Source organism: Phaethon aethereus (genome assembly GCF_964289735.1).
Source record: "Phaethon aethereus genome assembly, chromosome: 1".
NCBI lineage: Eukaryota > Metazoa > Chordata > Aves > Phaethontiformes > Phaethontidae > Phaethon > Phaethon aethereus.
Genome location: NC_138575.1, coordinates 36,016,174 through 36,030,237, shown reverse-complemented (window position 1 = coordinate 36,030,237; position 14,064 = coordinate 36,016,174).

Here is a 14,064-nt window from a genome sequence, read left to right as displayed (position 1 = left end):
GTGTCATATGAAGGCTCCTTTTAGTTTTCTAAAAATGTCTGCTCAAGGCTCTTTGTTTCTGAAACCTCCTTCCAACACCTCTGCTTCTTCAGGTCCATTTTGTAGGAATATTCCACTTGAATGTCTGGCTTTGTAAACTGAAGCAAGTACAGCATAGAAACCAAGGGAATTCTTTTTTTTTTTTTCCCCTTTTTTTTTTCTCCTTGCTTCCTATTCAAGTGGTTGCTGAGTTCAGTTGTGGTTGAAAACACTAGAATCTTTTGCTTCCTTTATAGTAGCAGAAAGTAGTGTTTGCTTTTCAGACTTTGTCTTCAAACTTCAGACCTTCCAATTTCTCTTCTGACTTTATTGCATTAATGAAGTTTAAGGTGACAGGGTAAAAGATAAATTTGATTCCTTGTTCCTTCTACCAGTAAGTCTAGCTGGTTTTAAAGCAAGAAATGTACCATTAGGCACAAATACTGATTACGTTAACCAATAACTGATTATACGAAAGTCTTCCTTGTCCTGATGCCTGATGAGATAGGACAGCTTAATGTTCTATATAAACTCTTAATTTAAAGTGCTGCTTTGTGGCTACATACTTGGACAGGTCTGCCACAATGAGCTAAGCAGCAGATCAGAGTCTTAAGTGAGGAAACTCGCAAAAAAAAACCCAAATAAACAAAATACGAATAAAAACCCCCAGATTTTTTGCTTTTATATACATTCCAGGAATGACGGCTTGTATTTCAGGTTGCAAGGGCATGTACTCAGAGGCAGCTTCCTCTGTAAAGAATCAGCAGTCTGTACGACTATCACCAAAAAGCAGAGAAGGATTAAATGGTTGATTTGCCCAGCTGTGATTGTGATGGGAGAATATTATCTGACTCCTTAAGCCAAAATCTTGTGTCTTTCTGGCTATACCAGCCTGAGTACTCATTTGACAAGTGGTGCTTGAACTTGGTTTATAATGAATTGCTATCACTTTTGGAAAAATCAGGAACACTTTGCTGACTTCAGAAAAGTGTACTCCGGAGTCTTCATTGGGAAGTGGAAATGCTGCCAACATTTTCTAAAACAGCCTGAAGTTCAGATTGTTGAAATAAGAAGTAATGAACTACTGCTATATGCTGAAGCCATGTAGCACATGAGCCTGAGGACTCCAATTCTGTCCTTGGTGTTTAAGATTTCTTTGCATTTTGTGATTGGATTCTGGTGGTTGTGAAAATTAGTAAGACTACTACAGGATTACATCTTATTAAATGCAATATTTAAGTGAAAATGTGTTTGTGTTTTCAACAGATGGGTAAAAACATTTTAGGGAATATTTTCCATACACTCTGTAACAAAGTATATGAAATAAATACTTAAGAATTTGCCAGAGCTCTGAGATTTTCTTCTGCTTCATGTTTCATTCTTCTGTGGACAAGCTTGTCTGATTGATTGGTAAAGCTGGCATCTCTCACCCAAAAATCTGCAAGCATTAATTGAGCTTAGGGAGAACATCATCTTTGTTTAAATTTTCATCAGCCCTAGACTTTAAAATTAAAGCAAGAGAGAGAAGTAGATAAATAACTTGCACTGATTTGCAACTGTCAAGCTTTGGCTTGATGTCCTGACCTTGAGAGCGCCCTTGTCCTGCATCCCACCCTCAGTTGCACTTGAAATACTGCTGCCACTGACTTGATGCTGCCTGAAAATGGGTACAGACCACAGCAAAGCAGGGTCTTACAAGGCTGGAGCTTTTTTGAGGAGCTAAGGAGCAACCTCTACTTCATTTCTATCTTAAATATTGAAGATGATACCTGGATTAAAAAAAAAATGCTTTGCAGCTTGATTTAACTGTTTGCCTGTTAGTACCTGTAACTGGTAGTCCCTGGGGCTCTGCTTTCTGGTTGTCTTCCTGGCTTTCACAGAGCCCTGCATGAGCCAGATGCCACGTGGGTCTTGTACAGGGATTTGTATCAGCGGCTTGTGGTCACCGGCTTATGGTGGCACAGAGCAAGTCCTTGCTCCAGGGGTTTGCAACATAAATAGACAACGTGTAGCATAGTCTCCTCACTGATAGAGAGGTGGGACTGAATGCCTGGAGAGGCTGAGACTTCCCTTTTTGCAGTAAAACCCCTTCTGTGGGGGCATCTGAACTGACTCGATGTTCCCTGAAGTGGAGCGGGAAGGACTCAGCTGCCCAGCTGAGAGGAGCGAGAGAGGGTACATCTCTTTGGGCATGATGGAAACTGGTCCATCAGCTGACATATCACATCACCTGGGATGCAGAAGGGGATGCGTTTCACCAGTGAGTGCCAGCTCATTCCCAGTGTAACGTGGGAACTCGGTGACTGGGGGGTGAAGAACAGGAGACATGAATTTTGTTTCACAGGGTTTAAAATCAGCTGCTTTTTTTTTTTCAGACTTCCACTATTTCAATCTCAATTTCAATCTTCAGTGTTTTCAACATTTCTCTCTACTTGAATAAAATCTAAACATTAATGAATATTTTTAACATGAGATTTGGAGAAGCGAGGAACTGAACAAACCCAGCTAGACCTTTTTGTGACCTGGGTCTGTTTTAGTAACTTCAGTTAGCCTTCCTCTCTCAGAATTACATTTTGTCCTTGTGTTTGTCCTTTCATGCTTTCGCCTGTCACACACTGGGTTTATGTGAAGCCAGCTGTATTAAGGACAGACTCCTGCAGTCAGTGTTCCCATTATCAGATTTTGTCAGAACCGCTCTGCTGGTTGAGAAGCAAAGAAGAAATTTGGCTTGATCAGAATACCCATGTGCTGTATATAAAACACCCAGGCAGTCTTTGGCTGTATTCCTACATGGTTTGTGCTCTTAGAAACAGGAAGCCACTGTACCACACCACCAGAGCTCCAGTCTCAAGCTGTTTCATAAGGCTTCTTTCTCCAACTGCTGTAAGGGCAATGCACAATAGCATTTTAGGGGTCAGCTGCTGTATGCAGCGACTGATTAGGGGTCTTGCTGGACTCTGTTCAGCTACCTGGGTAACAATATAGGGCTCTTCATCCTGAGACTCTCAAGCCTTAGAGCTTGATAAAGGAAGTTTGTTTATCATTTCCGGTTGTCTAATGCATAAAACAGAGCTTGTTTTAATCTTCATTCCCTTCCCCTGCTCATTCCGTCTAGGCTGATACTTGCCATCCTTTAGCCTGCCTGTGCTCTCTGTCATTGCCAGTTCCTGGCTGAATATAGCCCATGCGTTTGTCAGAGCAAGAGGGAGATTTTGAATGGGTCAAATTAAATCAGAGCAATAGACCAAAGCAGCATTTTCAGGCACCTCAATGTATTCAACCTCACTTTGTAGAGGATTTCCCCAGGTGCAGTACTGCATACTGATAAATTTCAAAGCTTAACAAAATGGCTGTTTCCAAAGTGATGAGCACCTGTTGGGATTTTGCCAAGGACACAAGTGTCAATTAGATGCCCATATGCTTCTGAATCTCAAGAAAAAAACAGCTGCATTATACAGCCTACAGGAGCAATGCTAGGTCCAGCTTTATTACACACTGTAGGGGCACTTGGACTAATCATTGCTTGGGAAAAGAAGGGAAACAAGGTGATGAAGTGAATGACAAGACCAAGCCATTATCTTCCGTGATTATAATTAATCGCCCCACATTTTGGGGGTGCTGGTTGACAGCCAGCTGAATATGAGCCAGCAGTGTGCCCAGGTGGCCAAGAAGGCCAATAGTGTCCTGGCCTGTATCAGAAATAGTGTGGCCAGCAGGAGTAGGGAAGTGATCGTGCCCCTGTACTTGGCGCTGGTGAGGCTGCACCTCAAATACTGTGTTCAGTTTTGGGCCCCTCACTACAAAAAGGACGTTGAGGTGCTGGAGTGTGTCCAGAGAAGGACGACAAAGCCGGTGAGGGGTGTGGAGCACAAGTCTTACGAGGAGCGGCTGAGGGAACTGAGGTTGTTCAGTCTGGAGAAGAGGAGGCTGAGGGGAGACCTTATCGCTCTCTACAACTACCTGAAAGGGGGTTGTAGCGAGGTGGGTGTTGGTCTCTTCTCACAAGTAACTAGTGACAGGACAAGAGGAAATGGCCTCAAGTTGTGCCAGGGGAGGTTTAGATTGGATATTAGGAAAAATTTCTTTACGGAGGGAGTGGTCAAGCATTGGGACAGGCAGCCCAGGGAGGTGGTGGAGTCACCATCACTGGAGGTGTTCAAAAAACATGTGGACATGGCACTTCAGGACATGGTTTAGTGGGCATGGTGGTGTTGGGTTGATGGTTAGACTTGATCTTAGAGGTCCTTTCCAACCTTAATGGTTCTGTGATTCTCTGAGAATTGCCCTACTTTTGTGCATAGCCCCATGCCTCAGGCAAGTTCTTTCCTAGACATTAGTTGTCCGGCCATAAGTTCCAGATTTGGCTTTTTTTTTTTCCCCAAATTCATTGGTAAGATATGGCTGTGCTGTTTTATCCTTCTGCTTAGGCTTTTGCTCCTCTAACTATTAGGTATGTGAAAGAGTAAAGCAGGTTTGATTAGTTTGAAAGTAATGAAAAATTGAAAAGACAGCACCACAGAAGGTCTGTCTTTCAACAGAAATTAGCTGTGTCACCCTGCTAACTCTAAGACCTTTCTCAAAGAGCTAATTTGCAAGTGTTGACTGTTGTTTTTTGGTTTGGGTTTTTTTTGTTGTTGTTGAAAGCATTCTGGGTTTGCCACCCCAGTGTCTCAGGCCAAAAATTATTAAAGGAGCTTCCATATGCCATCTATGACTTGAGACATTTAGAGAGAACTTGATTTCCCTCAGGAAATATTTTTCAGATAATTCCGCCTGAAGATAGACTGGTATGTGGTGACTTTGTGTTTCTGTCTAGATTCTTATAAATACTCTCTTCCCCAGAGAAAAGAGAATTAATACTACCAATAAATAACTCTCTTTCCCATAACTGCTCTTTTCTTTTTTAGCTTGTCCCTTCTTCTACCACCTATATGCTGTCTTTCTGCACCGGAGCTCTGCCAGGAGTCGCCTGCTTAACCAATCCATCTCCTGTTACACCCACCTGTCTTCCAGAATTTGAGGTGCCTTCCCCCTGTGGTTGGAGAATGCTGTCCTTAGAGGCTGGCCAGCTCTCCTGAGATCCTTTCAGAGCTGCCCCATAGGATCCCACCTACCAATTCCCTGAACAAGCAGCGGTCTGCTCGCCCAGAGTCCAGGGCCTGTGCTGTGCTGCAGTCCTTTTTCACTCCCCACAGGATCTTGGGGCCCCACTACTGAGTGGTCACTACAGCCGTGGTTGCCACTGTCACATTCCCAGCTGGCTCTTCCTCTTCCTCGTCAGTGAATAGCAGATGCTGGGGAGCATTGCCCTGCTCGGCCCACCTGGTACCTGTATCAAGAATTCCTCCCTGACACCTCCAGAAATCTTCTTGACTGCTTGTGTCCTGCCATGTTGCCCTTCCAGCATATGAAAGAAGATGAAGGTGCCCCAAAGAACAGGGGTCCATAATACAGAAGCTTAAGTTGTTTAAAGAACTCTTCATGCTCACCCTCACCCTGATGAGGTGAGGTGGCATCCTGCCACCATGATGCCACCCTCACCGGTCTTTCCTCTGATCCTGCCCCACGGGGCATGCAGCCAGCCCACCACCCACCCCACAGAAATACTCTGCACCTCAGAGCTGCTCCTTCGCACAGAGAGCATCTCCCCCCCTTGTCTTCACCCTCTTCTTCACCGCCTGTCTTACCGGCAGAGCGGGTACCCACCCGTGCAGGTGGGCCCAGCAGCCCTGTGACCCCACGGGAGTGCTCATCCCTCCAAATCGTTTCCCAGGCTGTGCGCACGTGTGTGCTTGCGTGCCAGGTGGGGGGGCCCGTTTCACCCCCTGCCTGATGTCTCTTGTTCTCATCACCCCACACCGTTATCTTTCTGAAGCATGTCAAATTTGACCGGGCTTGGTTTTAAGCAGTATAAAATTAGATTCCTTTTACAGATCTCAGGTGTTTGTTTAGCTGCAAGCCCAAATTCGAGTCTTCCTCCAGGTTAAGTTCCTCCCCTAGGCCTATAGCTGCCAGCACTAGAAAGATAAACATGATCAAAACTTGCCCAAAGTGAGGACTGGGGAGCGTCAAGCTGATGCGAAGCTTCCGTCATGTCACCGTACCTGTACCCTTCACTCGTGTCCTGTCACTGCTGCCTAAGAAACCACTGAGAGGGTGGTCAGGCATTGGAACAGGCTGCCCAGGGAGGTGGTGGAGTCACCATCTCTGGAAGTGTTCAAAAAACGTGTGGATGTGGCGCTTCAAGACATGGTTTAGGGGACATGGTGGTGCTGGATTAATGGTTGGACTTGATGATCTTGAAGGCCCTTTCCAACCTAGTGATTCTGTGATTCTGTGAAATCATCAGCATGTAAAATTGCAACGCAATGGTGGAGCTGGAGCCTCTGCTGTACTCAGGAGGTGAAGCATCTGAGCCTGTTTCAGAGATAAGGAGGAAGACTGTTGCCCAAGTGTAACGATGAGATTTTCTTCATTGGCAGGAGAAAGTAAAAATGTTTTTTTCCTGTGGGGGAAGGCAGCTCTAGGTCTGCAGGGGAGTTGGGGTGGAGGGACCCAGGGTGCTGAACCTGTTGGGGGGGCAGGAGATTCTCGTAGGAGCTGGGTGAAAACTGGGAACTCAGAGGGAAAAACCTCAGAGCTTCTTTTGGGCTCATGTTATAGCTAAGAGTGCTACTCGTTGAAGATCATATTTGATGAAATTTGCATGAAATATCCTTTTCCCTTCCTAATTATAGAGCTGGCATAATGATTCAAGAATATCCACAGACTATTTATGAAGTGAACTTTATGAAGGGAAAGCTATGTACTGTATTTGATTTGTTTAATTTATTTGACAATCTTTGAGTCTGACCCAGCTTGGGGCCAAAGAAATGCTGGCAGGGGAAGAGAGCACACGGCCTTTATCTTCACTGAATTATTTCTGCCAGCAAAGAAAACCTTTGGCTTTTCAATTATTTCCGTCCAGCCTGATGTTTGTGCCCTGTCACCCAGTCCTGGATCATCTGACTTGTCATACAGGATCATGGTTGCTTTTTCCCCTTCAACTTAATGCTAAAAATGAGAATCTCGATTCCCCTCCTTACCCATCAGCCTACCGATAAGGCATATTTTGATAGGAAATTTTGGAACTGCACAGAATTGCCATAAAATCCACTATCAGGGGAAAATGATCACCCCTGACAGCTGAGGCACAAACTGGAAATAGGTCTTCCAGGCTAACATGTCTTGGGACATCACTGTTGCTATTAAAGAGTAGCAGAAGACTGTTAGGCACATGGGGAGGGTGTGAATGCCAGCATAAACAGATAGACAGAAGGAGACAGTAGTGGCCAACTCTTGGCTCATGGGCAGTTTGTCTTCCCTGAAATGACTCATTGGCACTATTCAGAGTCAAAGGAAATAAGAAAGTTAGAAGAGAGCCACAGATTTCTGCTCTGACAGGAAGAGCAAAATTTACCACAACTCCTTGCTCTTTCTGCCCTGATTCATCCCAGAATTGTTGAGATGCCACGATAGCTGATGCAGATTTCTTTTGATCACTGATTCATTCTCTTAGATGGTAAAGTGTGGGTATTGATTAATGGATAAATAGGATGCACTGGCTTGTACTGAGCCTACAGATCATGCTTGTACGCAATCATGGAAACCATGCTCCTTCTTAAAAGAGTGGAACTGCAAAGTCAAGCACTCAAAAGGCTTAAAATGCCAGTTCCGCCCAAAGTGATACTTAGCCTGAATAAAGATTCAGCCCATTTGTGTATTTTTCACACCATGGTATAATCTTTAATTACATGCTACACCCAATTACTTGCCTTCTAGCAGCAAGGCTCAAAATGTATTTATCCTCCTGTAGTCAGTGGATTGTTTGTTTGACAATCTTTCGTGCTTTTTTCCAGGAAGATTCTTGGTGCCTGTATTTAGCTATCCAGAGGGGAACCTGTCAATTCTGCAGCACAGTTCATGCTTTTAAGCTTTTCATAATAGTTGTGCAAAAAAATCTAACAATGAGTTGCAGCCATAGGGAGGAAAGTAAAGTGAGACTAGTGGCTCTGGGTCAGCTGGTTGGTAAAAATTTCATGATAGCACCGATGACACCCACACTCACAGTTACTCTATTCTCCCCACTGAAGTACTCTTCTATTTCCTGTCTGTTTGGCACCAGAGAGGCACATGTATGACAGACAGACATACCTCTGTGTGTGTGCTGGTTCAGCTGGACTTCATGCCATATAGTACTTGCTTTATGTTAGACAGACTGAAAAAATGAAAAATCACTGTAAAACCTAGAGCATCAATATATTTTTTTATGATTTTTTGGAGTGCTTCACTCTTATAGACCTAAATTGGTTTTCTTCCAGTTCGTTTCTGTTGTTCTTAGTCCTCTAATTTTCCTTCCTACTTTTCTTTTATTCATAAGTGCTAATTAACTATGCCTACGAGCCATAACACTTTCCTAATGAACAAGCCACGGGCTTTGTGAAAGTACCTCAAAAGATACGGAAAGAACCTCTTCCAGCTGAACCAAGCCTAGCACATCTCCTCACGTTGGCCAGATGGGGAGAGAGCGGCTCTATTTAACAGCCTTTTGGAGAGCTGTGGGTGCTGTGCAATTAAAAGAAAGCCTGCAAGCAGCAAGAGCGTCGGTGCTCAGCCACGGCAGCAGCGAGGGGTGAGTGCCTCGCCGCGAGCTGTGCAGGTGAGAGCGTGCCAGAGGAGGGGCGCTTCCCGGGAGCCTGCTGCGGCTGCGCCGGCTCCACTCATGACGTTGTCCTCCGACCTTGCCTGAAAATACACCACACTCAAGAAAAAAGAAGAATGCTTGAGGACAGAGCAAAAAGAAAATGTTGCAGGGAAGAGCCAGCCCAGAAGGAAGACGGGGAGTTAGTGTAACTGGAGGTGCATGGGAGTGCCTTCAGATGAAGGAGACTTTAAATGGAGAGGAAGGGTTAGTCCGTTCTGGGAAAAGGCAAAAAGGGAGAAATGGGCCCATTTGCTGCCTCCACGCTATCAGCAAATGAGATGGGTCTGTATTTCCATCCCTTCTTTTGCAGGCAGAGTCAAAACCAAAGTGGCTTTTCAGAGCTTTTACATTCTGCACATAATAGCCCAAAAATGGCACTGGGAAGAAATAATCTAATTCACACCATTTCCTTATTTTTAATGCATTTTCGATGAAAGGCCCCATGTTGAACTGTCTTTACAGTGTTAACATAAATACAAGTAATGGGAAAGAGAGAATAGAAATGGACTTCCATTTGGAGAAATTAACATTTTTAATATAATACCAAATGAAGTTTTGTTGTGAATCATTGTGTAACAGAGAGAAAAAGAAAGGTTGTTTGATTTGCAGAAGTTCCTGCTTATCATTCATGGCAAATGAAGCAAATGCAGTTTTAGTGCATGAAGGAACAATCTTCAACTGGCTTGAACTATTATGCACTCCATTTATCCCACAGGCTAAATGAGACGTGCAGCAAGAATGAATGTTATGCAAAACAGGCATAGATTGAGGCAAAGCTGCAAGAATGAAGCTGCATGGGGCTGAAAAATGCCTTTCCTAAATTTCTCTGTTTCTTCCACTTTGCCCACAGAATGGGGCCTGGAAGAAACCCAGAAACAACATGTCTCAGCCTGAGCTCACTCTTCTGTGTGGAGAGCAGCAGCTGTGCCAAGCAGCAGCAAGGAGGGAAGGGGAGAGCTTAGTGGGGTATAAAGGAGGACCAGTGGTGGACCAAAGAGGACCCCTCTGTGGCTGCCAGACCAGTGTCTGACTTTTTGTGCAATCACAGCAATTCTTCCTGTGGGAAGGCGAGTTTGCTAAACACAAAGAATGAAAGAAAGATGGTGCTTTCATGTATGGAGCTGTGTGTCACACATTCCCCTCACCAGCTGAGAGGATGCAGTAGCATATGCAACACATACATTTCCTTTCTGTCATTTCAAAATGGCTTTTCTTCACTTAAATCCACCTTGTGAAACCATGACAAATATGAGTCTGTCATGATTCTTCAGTGCTTCTTTGGACTTTACATTATAGTCTTCTTGACAACATGAAACAAAACAAGGTTAGAACAACACCGTTTTTTCCTCATAATGCTCTTTTATCTGTGAACACAAATGGAAGAAAAACAAAACAATAAATAGCTTTATAGAATAGCTTCCGTGAAAGGGGTCTTTATGCCAAAGAAAAAAAGAAAGATAAGATTAAGACTGTGTGGTCACACCAAAAAGTACACTGTGACTTTCTGTTTGATTGGTAGGCTGTGCTGCAAAAGCCAGCATTAAACCTGATTTAGAAAAGAAACAACACAGGGAGGAATATCTAGTCACAATACCCTGACTGCCAGCCTCATGATTACATTTGTAGCCTGTAATTTTTAAAAAAATCATCTTTAAGAACAAGAAATATACAAAAAGTATTATTAAAAAAAAGAAATAAAGCACCCACAGAAAAACTGACATAACGAAAACAGCAACAAAAATAATAAAGTAAATCAGACTGAGCACAGTATATTGTGTCCAAAAGCCCAGGCTTTGAAAGTAAATTAGGATAAAACCAAAGTCTGGCTTTTTCCTTTTCAAACTGCTCTACACTCAGCCTTCTTGACTTGTACAATTTGCACTTGACAGCACAACTATTGCTATTCTGCATTCTTATTTAAAGAGGGCTTTTTATCCTAAGGCATTAAAATTCCAGTATTCCTGCTGGAGTCGCTCAAGTCATTTAATAACGCTATGGTTTAATCATTGAGATGATTGCAATCTACATTCAGTAAGTGCAGCAGCATGTTGATGATTTGAAGGGTGTGATATATCTGTATTCTCAGTGGTACAGGAAACCTAAACAGTCATCAGTCATGTTGGCTCCTCCATGTAAAACAATGATGGGGAGAGTTTTCTGGAGGTCTAACAACCCAGAGAGGATTTGAGACCCAAATTACTGTATCAGATCGTCTCTTCTTCCCTGCTACGAGGTAAAATTTCTTCAGTGCATCAATTTCTGCTACAGAATTTTCACAACCATCTTAAGTTCCTCACGGGGGGTACATACAGACCACCAAAACCTGAGCAGGGTAGAGTTGCACAGCACTTCTGAAAACAGTTTGGGATATTTCTTTATCTCCCCTACTGATAGGGTCCACTTCCTAAGATCACAGTGGATGAACATGGAAATGGGTAATCCTCATTCAAGTTTCTTTCTCCATCCTTATAGCACAAACTAGTGCCTTAGAACATCCTGGGACAGTGGATCCTAAACCCCTCTGAAAATTCCATTTTGCATGACCTAATTAGAGTTCATATTTTACAGTAGATTTCCTGGGTTAGATTAAATAGGAATTAAAATGCCCCAAACTTCCTCTTCACCATTTGGTAAAAGGAATTTCTTACTCACTTTTTTGCCTGCAAAGTGCAGCACCTTCAATAGGCAATAGTGTTGGAGCCACCTTTCTCCTCCTGCTACCTGAGGATTACTGTACAGTCTGGTGGGATACAGCAGAAAGTGTAAACTTGGGCAGGCGGGAAACCTGAATTCAGCTTTATATCACCTAAGGTATGCTTGCCCTGACTATTGGCTTATTTACTATGTCAAACAGAAGATGTCCAACCTTGACATCTTTTTAGAATGAGAAAGAACCCCTATAAAGGTATTTTAAAGGCACTGAGTGTTAGCAGAGAACTAATGGTTGTAAATCCCAGGCAGAGACAGGAATCTCAACCAAGTGAAGTGTTAGGTGTCTTCAAGGCAGTGGATCTTAACATGTGCCTCTTTCTATGCTCCTTAATAATTGTTTGAGAATTTTCTCTTCTCTTGCTGCCCAGACAGGACACAGACTGATATGTACTCATCTAATAGACAACACAGAAAATACTGTCTGCATGGGGAAATCATGCATTACAATTAAGATTTACAAGAATATGGGACTACCAGTCACTTCAAGCACTTGTAGGGCATGGATTATTGTCTATTTTGAAAAGATGTGGAAGAATACAGTAGGATACAAAGATACAAAACTTGATCTCTCTCCAGCTGCTGAGAACAAGTTTCATAACTAGTTCATAACTAACTGCTTAACTCCTTCTTCCTCCTGTGGAAATAAAACCCAGATTCAGGGGAAAAGGAAGATACAGTGGCTTCCAGGCAGATCGCCAATCTGGATGGTCAAATCCCAAACCACCAGGTTGTGGTGGTGCTCTGCTGGAGAGCCTGCTAAAATAAATAATTTGCCTAGTGAAATCATTGAGATTTCCCCTTGTGTTGTAGCACAAAGTCCAGGTTTCCAGGGTAGATACCCACAATCTGTCTCTGGTAACAGAGAAGGAAGAGGGTAGATGGAAAACTGACAATGTGCTGGGGACAAGAATATGTGTTGCCAAATGTGTTTATAGGCACATGAGGAATCCAGACACAGACAAATTATCAGAGAGAGGAAATGCCTCGGCATCAATGCCACGTTCAATGCGTGGGAGAGCCTCGATGCCAGCTCAATATAGCAAAACGAGCAGATGTCTTTACTACAGTAGGCATACTTAGACCTCCCTGGATTCACAGCAACAGCATAGAATTACAGTGTCTTTCATTCAAAAATTATAGCAAAAATCTGTGTTGCCACTCACCTTTTATGTAAGCATGGCAGGCTACAACACTCACCCACAGTGAGAGATCTGCAGTAAAGACAGAAAGGAACAGGAGAAATTAAAGGAGGAAAGAATCAATTTCCATTCCTCCTCTTGAAGCCAGGCTTCCTTATGTGGAAGGATGCAAAACTCCTTGTAGCCAAACTCAGGAGGTGTAGAGTGGATGGAGAGGCTACAAGGTGGGTGAGTAACCGGATGGGCCTTCAGGTTTCAAAAGTAGTGATCAATCGCTTGAAGCCTGTCGAGTGGCTGGTAATGACTGGTGTTTCTGAGTGGATGATACTGGGTCTAATACTCTGCAGTGTCTTCACCTGGACAATGCGGTGGTATGCACAATCAACAAGATAGTGGATGGCATGAAATGAGGATAACAGTTGATACATGAAAGGGCAAAGCTGCTATTTGAAGAGACCTCAACAAACTGGAAGAATGGACTGGCAGGAATATCATGAAGTTCAGCAATGACAAATGCAAAGCCCTTGGAATGAATCAGCCTATGCAATAGCACAGACTCTGCACTGGCGTGCTAGAAAGCACTTTGCAGAAAAAGACCTGTGAATTGTTGTCCTGATGGACAACATTTTGAATCTTGAATCATCAGTGTGCCCTTGTGGTGAAGAAGGCCAGCCTCATAAGGTATTAGCAAGAATGCAGACAGCAAGGTGAGGGAATTTATCTCTATTTAGCAATTGTGGGGTTGCATCTGTCCTACTGGGTTCATTTAATGGCTGTAAAGCACAAGAAACATCAACAAACTGGAGCAAGTACAACAGAAGGCCTCCAGGCTGGTTGGGGCTGGAGCACTTGACCTCTGGGGGGAGGCTGAAGGACCTGGGCTGGTTCAGCCTGGAGGAGAGACATTTGCAGCAGCACCTAATTGCTGTCTTCAGCTGCCTAAAAGGTAGTTGTAGAAAAGGTGGAGGCATACTCTTCTCATAGGTGCACAAAGAAGGTTTCTTCCCTAACAGGGTAAGGGGCAACAGACACAAGTTGTAACAAGAGAAGTTTCAACTAAATATATTGAAAAATATGCTCACAATGAAGGTGGTTAAACACCAAAGCCAGCTGCCCAGAGAGGTTGTGAAAGCTCCATCCTAAGAGATACTCAAAAGCTGACCAGACACAGCCTTAAGCAACCTGACCTAGCTTCAAAGCTGGCCTGGCTTTGAGACCCTCAGAGCTCCCTTAAAACCTGATTTTTTTTCTATGATTTTATGATTCATGGAACCCAAGGGAGAAATTGGCAAGAGAAAACCCAAATTCTTAATGTAATGCTCAAACTTTTCCCCAAGAGAGGCAGTTTCTGGGAGGTGGAGAACCCTGGTGTCTGCCACACCTGATGGCAGAAGGGTCCATGCCTGAACCTCATGAGTTTAATACCAGCCCTGCATATTTAGAGAAAGTTCC